A 13,063-nucleotide genomic window follows, 5' to 3' on the forward strand; every position below is an offset into this window, starting at 1 on the left:
GGAAGGGGAAGAGGACTTTATTGGGGAACTGTGTGTACTTCCAGGACTTTTTTCCAAGTCAAGTTGTTGTCCTTTCAATCTTAGTTGTGGAGGGCGCAGCTCAGCTCCAGGTCCAGTTGCCATTTCTAGTTGCAGGGGGCACAGCCCACCATCCCTTGTGGGACTCGAGGAGTTGAACTGGCAACCTTGTGGTTGACAGGACGCACTCCAACCAATTGAGCTATCCGGGAGCTCAGTGGCAGCTCAGCTCAAGGTGCCGTGTTCAATCTTAGTTGCAGGGGGTGCTGCCCACCATCCCTTGCGGGACTCGAGGAGTTGAACTGGCAACCTTGTGGTTGAGAGCCCACTGGCCCATGTGGGAATTGAACCAGCAGCCTTTGGAGTTAGGAGTATGGAACTCTAACCGCCTGAGCCACTGGGCCGGCCCTCTGCCCATTTCTGACACCTCAAGATTATTTGATAGAATTGAGATACAAAGAGCAAATACTGCTAAGTTAACCTCTTAGCAGTAGTCCCGTGCCTTGGAAGTGGGACTGTTTAGAAGCAGCCATGTGCCACTATACGGTATGACAAGTTCACATGGCGTGAGTCCCTGAAGTTCAATTAAAAAAAAATAGGCATCTAGAGTGAGCATAGCATACTAGAAACATCACCATGCTTTGTTTCTAGAACATCAAGCATGTAGCTGTCCCAGAACCCGAGCAGAATAATTACACTATTTTTCTCCATTTTCCATTATAATTTTCTTCATGGTCTGGGGAGCAAGGGAGTCCTTAGCATGCACAAGGGAATGGGGATCTCTTTACATTCCAATAAACCATTTTATCTGATTGGAAAAGATTTGAGTAACAGAACACCATGTGCCCACAACGTCCTCTTGGAGCTTGGCTCTGGAACCAAATGAAGAGGTGAGAGCGAGCCCTGCTTCCTGAGTGCCCATTAAAAAGCAATTAAGATCATACTCTTCCCCAAAAATTGCTCACCAAAAATTGCTCACCAGCTGATTCTCCTCTTTCCTATTTACGTAGCTGTTTCGCAGTAGCTAATAAATAGAAAAGAAGGCTTAAAGGCATACCTTAGAAAGGTTGGGGTTTCGTTCCAGAACACCACAATGAAGCGAGTCGCAGTCTTTGCTGGAGGAGGGCTTCAATTTGTAAACAACGCAACATCTGTGAAGCACAATAAAGCAAAGCTCAATAAAACGAGATGTGCCTGTATATTATTCAGTTCTACCTTCCTCTCTATCTGCCAAATAGTCTCTGGGAACAAAGAACTCCCCTAGAATTCAAACAAACAAAATGGCAAATGTCTGTCTCCCTGTGTAACACTGCATGTTCTGGTCCAGAGAGATACTTATCATAAGTGGATTTTGACAAGCCAGCTTCTGGTATATTTCCTTTCTATTAGGAGAATAGTGGAGAACATCTTTGACTACCAGGTCTCTATGTCAGATTTATAAACAGCAAGGATAGCCATAAAATGTTGATTTTAAAAAGTGGCATGGCTTCTTATATGAAAGAGGACAAAATTATATTATGGGAGTCAGGAAGTTTAGAAGATGGAGAAAGAGTTCATTTAACAGTAACTTATATAGAAGCACATTTCTTTTTTTCTTTTTTTTTTTAAAGATTTTATTGGGGAAGGGGAACAGGACTCCATTGGGGAACAATGGTCAAATTGTTGTCCTTTCAATCTTAGTTGTGGAGGGTTCTGTTCAGCTTCAAGTTGTTGTTCTTTCAGTCTTAGTTGTGGAGGGCGCAGCTCAGCTCCAGGTCCAGTTGCCGTTGCTAGTTGCAGGGGGCACAGCCCACCATCCCTTGCGGGAGTCGAACCGGCAACCTTGTGGTTGAGAGGACAGGCTCCAACCAACTGAGCCATCCGGGAGCTCAGCGGCAGCTCAGCTCAAGGTGCCGTGTTCAATTTTAGTTGCAGGGGGCGCTGCCCACCATCCCTTGCGGGACTCGAGGAATTGAACTGGCAACCTTGTGGTTGAGAGCCCGCGCTCCAACCAACAACTGAGCCATCCGGGAGGCAGCTCAGCTCAAGGTGCCGTGTTCAATCTTAGTTGCAGGGGGCAGAGCCCACCATCCCTTGCGGGACTCGAGGAATTGAACTGGCAACCTTGTGGTTGAGAGCCCACTGGCCCATGTGGGAATCGAACCGGCAGCCTTCGGAGTTAGGAGCACGGAGCTCCAACCGCCTGAGCCACCAGGCCAGCCCTAGAAGCACATTTCTTAACAAAAATCTTGGCGATCATTCATACAGTGGTACCACTGATTTTGCTCTAATATTTGTAGACATAAGTTAACACTCAAAATAATCAGCACAGTACTATTTTCAAGATATGAAAAGATATATGTCTTACAAATAGGCTCACTTGTTTACCTAAGAGCTGTTTAAATATATATATATGTATATGTGTATGTATATCTATACATATATATGTATAGATATACATACATGTATACACGTATGTATATATACATACATATATACATATACATATATATGTATAAGTATGTGTGTGTATATATATATATATATATATATATATATATATGAAACTGTTAACAGTCATTACCTCTAGGGAATATAGCACTAGGAGTTTAGGGAAATGTGGATTACAGGGAGACAAATTTTTACTTTTCATTTTATAAACTTCTGAACTGCTTAATGTTGACCATGAATTACTTTACTTAGTAAAATAGCAATGAGGCAGAATTGTAAGTTGTGAAATCGTAAAGATCTGTACATTAAGTGAAAACAGTAAGTCATTTTCAAGGGAAAAGAGTTATATCAATGCGTATACATGTACATATATTTTTACATATATATTTACATATATACCTGAGAGCACATAAAAGATCTTTAAAAATGTAAGAATACACCATAACTTAGTAGTACTTACCTCCATGGATGAGAGTAGGTTGAGAAACAAGGTCGTCTTTGACGTTCTTCACTGTTTGGTCTTTTACAAATACAGTTCCTTATGTGCTACTTGTATAATATATAAACCAGTAAAAACTGGACAATTTTTATAAAATCCTTTTCCCACTATTTTGGAAGTTCTCCCCCTTCTCCTGGTAACAGAATTCTGAGGGATTTCTCCTATCCCATTTTGTCTGATTCTGGTGGGGTTTCCAATCACAGACTCCCCCCACACTTGAGTCAAGGTCAGGGGTGGCACATGACCCAGAGTAGGCCAATCCATTTGTCTCTCTCAGGAATTTGAATCGTAAGCAGAAACACAAGGGGACTGGAGGCATTTGTAATGACTCATCCAAAGGCAGCATCTTTAGAGGTGGCCCGTGTGTTTCTGAGGCTATTAACCAACAGGTTTCCTGGGCTCCTGTCTATCTGAGCCCTGGTTTTTCAATTCTTCCTTTATGTGTCCTTTTAGCAGATTCTATTTTTTAAAACAAAGCAAATGGAGAGAGAGAAACAAATTTATTGAAAACAATAATGAACTCAGGAAAGATCACACTGAGTCCATGTTTCCTATAAGATATTCAGGTGGAAATATCTCATAAACTATTGGAAATATGGGTTTGGAACTCAGCAGAGAATAAGACTTGGCAGCATAGATTTAAGTGGGATTCTAGCCAAAGTATGTGATTCAAGAGAGGTAACAGAATCAAGGATGGGACTGTGAGAAACACCGCCATTTGAGGATGGGGGAAAGAATATCAGACACTGTCATTTGCCCACCATAATTGTGTCTGATGAGACCTTGAAGAAAATTTCTTGGGCATACCCACCTACTAGGTATAGTCACGTGCTTGCAGTGTGACTGCACATGTATGTTGCCTAGTTGTTATCCTATAACATATAGACAGTGTAGCCAGGTGACTGAATAAGAAATCGCACAGGACAAGATGTTAGATCAGATGGAGTGGACTGTGCAAGGAGCTTTTGCAACCATTTAAGATAAAACAGCATATGAGTTTCTCAGCGACCCCTTCTGCCATCACCATAACAACCCACATTCCGTGATAAAGAGTTGGAGCTCTCCAGAGAAACAGGAGAGTACTTGATGTTCTCCTTCGGAGGCCTCATCTAAGGCACTTGACATCTGATGATATAGCACATCTGCCAATTAACACTGGAAAAGGCCCCGAGTCAGCAGAGAACGCACCACGCCTTCTGCTAAAATATGCCATGTTAAATCAGAGGTCACAAACTGAAGTCCATTAAGCCTAGTAGTTCTCAGTCTTAACTGCACGTTGGAATCACCTGGAACATTTTTTAAAAAATTACTCATAATTCATTCTGCCTCCCAAGAGTCCAATTAGCCTCCCAAGAGTCTGACTTAAGTGACCAGGGGTGTGACTTGGACTTTTAAAAGCTCCCTAGGTGATCCTCCTGGGCAGCCAAGGTTTAGAACCACTGAATGAGCCCAGATGTATGTTTTGTGTGATCGGCATTACAGTGGCCTGTACAGTATGTTTACAGTTAGTCAGTTTCACATAACCCCAAGTCACCCAGATTTCAGGCTTCTGTTGGAATCCCTGTACACAGTAGGCCTGCATTCCCACAGGACACACTATTCAACTGTGCTGAGTTGCAGCCACACAGATATAAGCCTTTTCCCTGCATTCCCTAATCCTCCCCCCTTATCGCCACAGCACAGGGCCAGTGGCCGTTGCTGCTTATCACCCGGCTTGCACTGTGGGTTTTCTTACATCAGTGTGAAGAGAGGTGAACTAGTAGTGCTTATCACGGTGTCTCCGCCAGAAGCAAGAAAGCAAAAGGCAGTCCAAGAGGGCCATCTGGTCCATAGGGCCTGCCACTCATTTCCAGCGCCTGCCTGGTCCCTACAGCATTTGAGTGTGTGCCCTTGGTTTAAATCTATGTGTGTCCCAGCAGGAGCACCAAAGTGCCTCTTAGCCTATAGAGCACAGAGCTGAGAAGTGAGAGCTCCCAGCTCTATCTTAATAATTGGATGGCTCTCTAATACAAGAGAAAGCTACATAAACACAGTGAGGAGAAAAGAGGCACACAATGGCACCAGAGAGTGAGTTCCAGAACTGAGGAAATGCAGGAAGTTTGACAACTTTGTATCCATTATAAGGGGCAAAGGGAGCTGGAGCCAAATCTCTCTGCTAAGGGGTTACTATCCAAAATATATAATAAAATCCTACAACTCAATAGCAAAAGAAAACCAAATAACCCAATTTAAAAAATAGGCAAAGGATTGGAACCACGGTGGCCTACCCAGTGAGAGGTGGAACCAGAGAGGAAACCCAATCGCTGCTAGAGATGCTGCCTAAAAGGATGGGACAGAAATGGAAGGAAGGGAGGAACTCCCTGGCTTCTCTCTTCCACCCAACCTCCAATTTCCCACAAATGCCTCTCATTGGCTGAATTTATTATTAAGCTAATTGACGATGGACTTTCGGAAATGTGATTTGCAGAGACCAGCTCTCCCGCAATACAGAGAGAAATAGGCCAGGAATGGAGGAGAATGGTTCTAAGAGCAAAGAGGCCAATGAGCAGCCCAACATGGGAAGGGCTTGCTGACGCCGTAGCAGCTTGAGAAGGGTGGCAGAAAGAAGATTTCAGAAACTGTGAAAATGAAGTGTGCAATAGATAGACCATCCCTGTGAATATTGGACTCACTATTTGATACTCCGGGGCTGAAATACAGGCAGGACTGTAGCCAGGGCCCAAATTGCTCAATACATGTCACTGTGTAGGAATAACTTGGAGGACAAAATATAAGATGAGGAAGGGAAAAGTGGAGTTAGTGTTATGTCGAAAGGACAAAGGAAAGGCCGAATTGCATAACAGCTTGCAGACCCAGTGTGAGTCCCAGCTCAGGCACTTACTAGCTGGAGGATTGGGGCAAGTGAATTCGCCTCTGAGCCTTGGTCTGTAAAATGGAGACAATAATAACCATCAGTACGGCTGTTGAGGGAATTAAATGAGATAGTGTATGTACAGCACTTAGCTCAGTGCCCAGCGATGGGCGTCATAGCAGAGAACACATTCAGTCTACATTCTCAACTCTAGAGTATTGAAGAAAAGGCTTTCTCTGAGGTGCTGGCTCAGGGTCTCTTGTGAAGTTGTAGTCTGTTGGCAAGCCTCTTTTCCTCACTGGCTTTTGATTGGATACCTCACCTCCTCACCCTGTGAGCCTCTCCATAGGCTGCCTGAGGGTCCTCGCAGCATGGCAACCAGCTTCCCCCAGATTAAGTGACCTGAGAGAGAGCCCAAGAAGGAAGCCAGTCTCCTAAAACCTCACTAATCTCAGATGTGACATACCATCACTTCTGCCATATTCCATTGGTCGCATAGACCAAACCTGGGAAGAGAATACACAAAGGTGTGAATACCAGGGGTGAGGGCCACTTGGGGCTGGCTACTACACTTCCGCTCCCTCTTCCTTGCTTTATTTTTCTCCATACCACCTCACACCAACTAACACCTTATTCAACATGCTCATTTTGTTTATCCTCAGTCTCCCAACAATAGAACATAAGAAGGAAGGGCTTCTTTTATTCTCTGTTGTATCATCAGCACCTAGAGCAGTGCCTGGCACAGAGTAGGGCTTCATTAAATATTTGTTAAATCGTGAATAATGACCCACCCAGCCATACCACTTCTACGAGAAATGTGCCTGAGTTCCCACCCAGAATAGCATAGCTCCTAAGTACCTCCCACACTTTAAAAAAGAAATCCTTGTACTTGATTTTCACACTCTCTGAGGAAAACAGGGCAGCATTTGTATCCCCCATTGTGTTCCTAAGGAACCTGAAATCCAGGGTGAGCAATGGTGCTGGTGGGTCTGGAACCAGTTCCCCAGCCCTTGCCCTGTACACTCCCTCTTCCAGGACCTCCCCGCTGCACCGTGCAGCATTTTGCAGTACTGACAAGTTACGAGCCACACAGAGCAGTTCACTATCAGCTCACTTCTTCATATAATTAATAGTTCATATGAGTTCACATGGCTTTCACTCAGGCAAGCCAGGCTCTGCTGGGATGAAAGGGGGAGCTGAGAAGCCTGGAGAGAAGGTGCCATGGGAATGCGCCAACACAATTCTCCATTGTCTGCAGGCAGTTTCATTGCACTCTGCAGCAGGTCCAGGCCAGAGCCTCCAGTATAAGCTGCCTCAGCTGGGGTTCTATACGCAGGGAATGAGGAGCTATTGTCCCCATAGAACAGGAGAGGGCTGTACCACACTAGACTGAACCAGCTCTGAACCTCCCCTTTAATAAAAAAACAAATGACCACAAATTTAGCAGCTTAAAAAAATAGAAACCTCCACATAACCCCTTCCTAAGTCCCATATCCGGTCCCAGGGCCACTGCTGGACAGTGGAGTCCCATGGAGGTATCTGGGCGGGTCTTAATGTGGTTTCACAAAAGCTCCTTTTCCCTCAACTACCAAGGCATAAAATATTTTAACAATACGCATGTAAATGTAATTCAGTTGATCAATAAGCTCACCTCTGAAAATCAAAAGTAGAAAAACACTAACAAAGATGCCAGTTACACTTTCATGTGGAAGTCCTGACCCTATATACTCTGTCACTCTTGAGTGTCTAGGGCAGAGGAGAAAAAGAAAGGAAGGCCCTTAGTGCTGGCAGAAAGCAGTGCAGGGGCTGACAACAGCATCGGGTTAGCAGGAGAGGACAGAGCTGGCACGCTGTGATGGCCAAGGGTAAAGGAAGGGTAACTCATGCCTCCTCTCTTCACCTCACTCTCGTAAGGACCACCTACTCTGCCCTGCCACGAGTGGTGAAGGGAAATGAGCAGATCCGTTGCAGGGACCTGGCTCCTCAGCGATGGGAACCAGCCTGCAGTCCCCTGAAGCCCAGACCTGGATGTCTGTGACCCACCTGCCAATGCGGTCCCAAGGTGCTTTCTGCCCTCCCGGGCCACACGTGTATGAACATACCTCTCAAAGGGCAACATGGCCAACCATGAGGCCCAATGTGTGACTTAAGTTTGCTGATGTCTGTGTTTTGCACATATAACTTCACTTTATCCTCAGGAAAACCTCTGAGGTAAAAGTGTATTTGCTTGGTTTTATAGGCGAAGAAACTACAACTCAGACAGGTGAAAAAAACAGACCAAGGACAAGGGGCAGGGTAGGGATTTGCACAGTTAACAGCATTTACCTAAAACTTCGAAGTAAGGCAGAAATATGGCTTTGGGTCTTTAATTCAAAGTTATACTAGAAAAGTGGTCTCAACAGGGGACAATTTTGCCCACCCCACAAGGGACATTTGACAGTGGAATCATTTTTCATTGTCACGAGTGGATGGAGGAGCCGATACTACTGCCATCTAGTGGGGAAAGGCCAAGGATGCTGCTGAACATCTACAATGCTTGTGACAGCCCCCAAAAAAGAATTGTCCCGTCCACACTGACAATAGTGCACTACTGAGAAACTGCTCTATGACGACGTGACTATGTTTGACTTATTATTTGCTATTGATGAGGCCTCAAGAATGTCAACCTGTAAAAAACTGGTAAGATGCAAATGATTGCTAAGAAGGTAAACCCACAGGTTGTAGTTATAGACATGAAGGACCCGAAGCAGTCGTGTATCCAACTTAGTGATCTTCCTCCAGCATTCTCATTATCGCTGACTATACAGGTCAGTCTCTGCCACCCTCTTTGAAACCAGCTTTGCCTTCCTGCTGGTTCTCTTATCCTTCCCTAGGGCTGCCAAAACAAAATACCACAGATTGGGTAGACTAAGCAATAAATTTGGGTAGAAATTTATTTCCTCACATTCTGGAGGCTGGAAGTCCAAGGTCAAGGTATTAGTAGGGTCGGTTTCCTCTGAGCCCCATCTCCTCGGCTTGCAGTTCGCCAGCCTCTTGCTGCCTCTTCACAGGGTCTTTTTGTCTGTGAATGGGCACCCCGATGTCTCTTCCTCTTCTTACAAAGACACCAGTTATATTAGATGAGGGCCCCAACTTTGTGACTTTATTTAACCTCAGTTACCTCTTTAAAAGATCTATCTCTGAATATACTCACATTCTGAAGTACCGAAGGTCAGGATCTCGTCATATGAATTTTGGGGGAGCACAATTCAGCCCATAACACCTCTCTAATTAATCTTTGACACATGTTCGGTATATATTTGTATGAGAATTATGTTTGTAACTTTTTGAAAATTATGCTTTGCAAGTATATCTTGTGTGAGTCCTCAAAGTCTCCATGTTTCTACCACACCAGGCTGCTTCTTTGAGGGCTGTTGATATACTAACACAAATTCAACAAGAAAAATGACTCTCTCAAGTGATATTTCAGATACATATTTGCTTGTTTTCTCTTGTCTTCTCAACCAACCTCCATTAAGAGTTTTTGTACAGTGAGAGTCCTTTGCCTGAAGCTTTCTGAATCCATCAGATCAAGGATCAAACACTATCACGTATGGCCCCAAGGGATCCTGCAGGGAAACTTTCTGTCAATAAATCCAAACCTCATTTTTTTCTGGCCACTGAAAGTCTCAATAATTAGCACATTATTTAAATAATTTCCATGGCTCACTTTTATTGTCCAAAACATTCTGGAATTATTGATCGATTAATTTTGCTATCTTATGAATTTAAACTATATTAAGGTCAAGATCATGTATCAAACTGCATGCCAGAGCTGGGATTCAGATGTTGGTCCCATAATCATTCTCCTGGGACACACTGCTATTTCTCATCCCTCATTAGAGAAAAATTTGCCCTTAGCAAATGTCAGAGAAGAACATCCCCAGCAATTTCTCTTATTAATCAATCCAAGCAAATGCATGGGCTTGCTTTTTCCCGTAGCTGAAGTCACTTCCTGGCAAGATGGAAGGGAAGTGTTAGGCTCTGAGTCACAGCACTGAGCTGAAGCCCAAGGCCAAGTAAGAATGAGTGAGAATTTATTCAGTTCCAGACACCACCATAAAATGGGTATCTCAATAAAGCAAGTCACAATCTTTTTGCTGGTGAAAGGTCTTGCCTTCAATTTGTGAAAAAAAATCTGTGAAGTGCAATAAAGTGAAGCACAATATACCAAGCAGTGCCAGCATATACCAGGCACTCATCTGGCTCTGGGATCATATCAAGGAACAAAGACAGAGAAGTTCCTTCCTCTCATGTAATTTGTATTCTAGTTAGGTAGAGTCACGCATTTAAAAAAGAATAACATTGATTTCACCTTGCATTCTTCTGAGACCAGCTTGTTCAACAAAATAAACACACCTCCTGAACTGTCTAGAAAGATGTTCATCCACATGTTTACTGTGGTTATTTCTGAGGGGTGATTTCTTGCTTTCTTCTGAATATATTTTTTTTTTATTTCCTGAATTTTTGTAAAACATGGATCATTTGTGCAGAACACTAAGTCATTGTTTTGGGAAGAGAAATCACACTGCCTTCTGTATAAAGAAATGACTGGCTGGGGTTGGGCGTTTTGGAGGTAGAATTGACAAAACTCATTGGTGGGTTAGGTGTGGGAGCGAGAAAAAGGAAGGTAGAGAGGGTGACACCAGGTTACTGGAAAGAACCATTTGGTGACTAAAGATTTTATTTACTGAGATGTCATAGACTGGAGAAATTTCAGATTTGGGGTAAGATTTCACAATCCATTCATTGGGTCTTGAAAGTTTTAAGGTTCTAAGTAAAATGCAAATAACTATCTTGAAGGGGATTTTACTCTGTAAATCATTATTGGTCAGTATCAGTTATTCCACACTGTCTATTGGCAGTGAGCCACCGGACAAGAAAGTCACCACTGAAGAAGTAGGAGACCAACAAAGAAGAACATCATTCATTTTTTTTCTTTCATTCATTCACTCTTCAATAGAGTGTCCATTATGTGTCAGAGATACTCGCTAAATAAGAAAACTCACAATTACATTGCAGGCTGTAGAAACACATGGTGGGGAGTGGTGCATAAGACACACTCATGGGTATAGAGAGGGTCGTTTCAGAAAAGACACTAGAGGAGGTCACATCTGGCATTGGAGTTGCTAGAGAATTAGGAGTCCACCATGTGTTCCAGTTGTTATGGCTGTGTAACAGATTACCCCAAAACACACTGGCTTAAACCCAAGCCAGTATCTTTTATGTTTACAGAACCTGGGGGTCTGGAATTCAGACAGCGCACAACAGGGAGTTCGTCTCTGTTCCATGGCGTCTGGGGCATCAGCTGGAAGACTCGAAGGCGGGGCTGGAATTATCTGAACACCAGGTCACTCACATGTTGAGTGGTTGATGCTGGCTGTTGGCTGGAGGCCTCAGTTCCTCTTTACATCATCTCTCTGCTTGGGTAGTTTGGATTTGCTCAAAATATGATGACTGGTCTCCAGAGCAAGAATCCCAAAGAGAGGAGAATACCCCAAAAAGCTATGTCATTTGTATGACCTAGAATTAGAAGTCGCACAGCATCACTTCTAGGGAGTTTCAAAGTCTGAAAGACCATGTGAGATGGGATAAATATTAGTGTGGCCCTCTTTGAGAAATCCAGTCTTCTGCAGCAAAAAAGACGGAAGACTAGGGAACAACATGAGGGAGAACCCACAGTTTGGGAAAGAAAGTTTCACTGATTCTGGGAACCACATGTAGTTTGGAGAGACAAAGATGTTTCGATGCCTCCTAATAGCCATTCTCTCTTTTTTATTTTTTAACAAGACTTTCAAATGTTAGTTGGATACATTGGCTGCTTAGCTAAATGACTATATTTCCCAGCCTACCTTGCAGCTAGATAAGGTCGCATGATTAAGTTCTGGCCTTTGAGATGCAAGTGAAAATATTAAGTGGAAGTTCTAAAATGTGTCTTTTAAAGGTGGAGATGTCATTCTCTCCACCTACCCTGCTGCCTGGAATGCACATGGGATGGCTGAAGTACTGGCAGCCGTTTTAGACCATGAGGACCAGGGCCACAACCCCAGTTAGTAAAGCAGTGAGCTGGAAGGAGCCAAAATCCCTGATTATTTTGTTCAACTGCCCAAGAACCCTGAACTGCCAATTCCTTGACATCTTTGGATGTGAAAGAGAAATCATCTTCTCGATTGTGTAAAATATTTTCTTGTTCTCTATTATACTCAGCAAAACCTAATCCTAATTGGTACACTCAGATTAGCTGGAGAGTAGGGTACACAGAAGGAGTAGAAAGACCACTTACCTATCTTGGTGGTGAAAGGGAACTGACAGGGGTCCTATGGTTAGATTAACATTTTAGATTTAAATTTTTAGATTTAAAATACTCACCCTGGTGACACTGGCTCAACTTACAATTTTGCCCAAGACGTACCCTACTGCAGTTGTTGTCAAAGGTTAAGATGCATCATATGTCCCAGGAAGGCTTATTAAAATACAGATTGCGGGGCCCACCCCCAATTTCTGATTCAGTAAATCAGGATAGATCTACGGAGAATGTACATTTCTAACAAGTCCCCAGGTGATGCTGAAGCTGCTGGTCCACACATTTTGAAAACCACTGCCCTAGAATAAGTCCTATCAAAGTACCCTAAGGGCAGGGATTGTGATTTCTGGGGAAATTCTCCCCCACCCCCAGCCAGACAGGCATTGGGATGGCCTACACACCACCTCCTAGCACCTGCCCTAGGGATGAAGCAACCTAGAGAGAGGGAAATGGTGCAGGGTCCTACAGGGTCCCTCAGAATCCTTGTCTGCACAAGCCATTGCGCCCCAGCTTCTTACTAGGTGTGCCTGATTCCCTTTGACCACTTCCAAGGTTGTGGAGAAGGACAGATTCTTGTGAGGCCTTAATCTCTGCTCTGCTTCTCTGAGCCTGTTTCTGTGGCTGAAACGACAGGGTAGTGATATCAACTTTGCATGAAGTAGGAGCACGCGCCAGGCCCTTTCTATGCCAGAGCAGTGCTAAGCACACTGGTTAATAATAGTACAACTCTCCAAGTATATAATGAAGTTCTGAGGATGTGAGGAGGGGCGTCCCTGTTAGTATGGCAGGATTGGGGCCTTGGCCAACAAGCAAAACTTTCCTTTGCCTCAGTGGATTCTTCCCACGTGGCTTTGGTGAGGTAGTCTCAGCTTTGGCACAATTGACATTTTGTACTGGATAATTCTCAGTCATGGTCGCGCTG

At 43.9% G+C, this 13,063-nt stretch overlaps 1 long non-coding RNA gene across 2 annotated transcripts in view; it reads right to left on the reverse strand.

Moving 5' to 3' along the window:
- LOC141571125 (uncharacterized) overlaps nt 1–13,063 on the reverse strand; it is a 46,080-nt gene that overhangs the window by 30,794 nt on the left and 2,223 nt on the right. For both annotated transcript variants that reach the window (XR_012495748.1, XR_012495749.1), the window contains exon 2: nt 1,076–1,169. This is a non-coding gene — a long non-coding RNA (uncharacterized LOC141571125). The remainder of the gene's footprint in view (nt 1–1,075; nt 1,170–13,063) is intronic.

Source organism: Rhinolophus sinicus, linkage group LG04 (genome assembly GCF_036562045.2).
Source record: "Rhinolophus sinicus isolate RSC01 linkage group LG04, ASM3656204v1, whole genome shotgun sequence".
Lineage (NCBI taxonomy): Eukaryota > Metazoa > Chordata > Mammalia > Chiroptera > Rhinolophidae > Rhinolophus > Rhinolophus sinicus.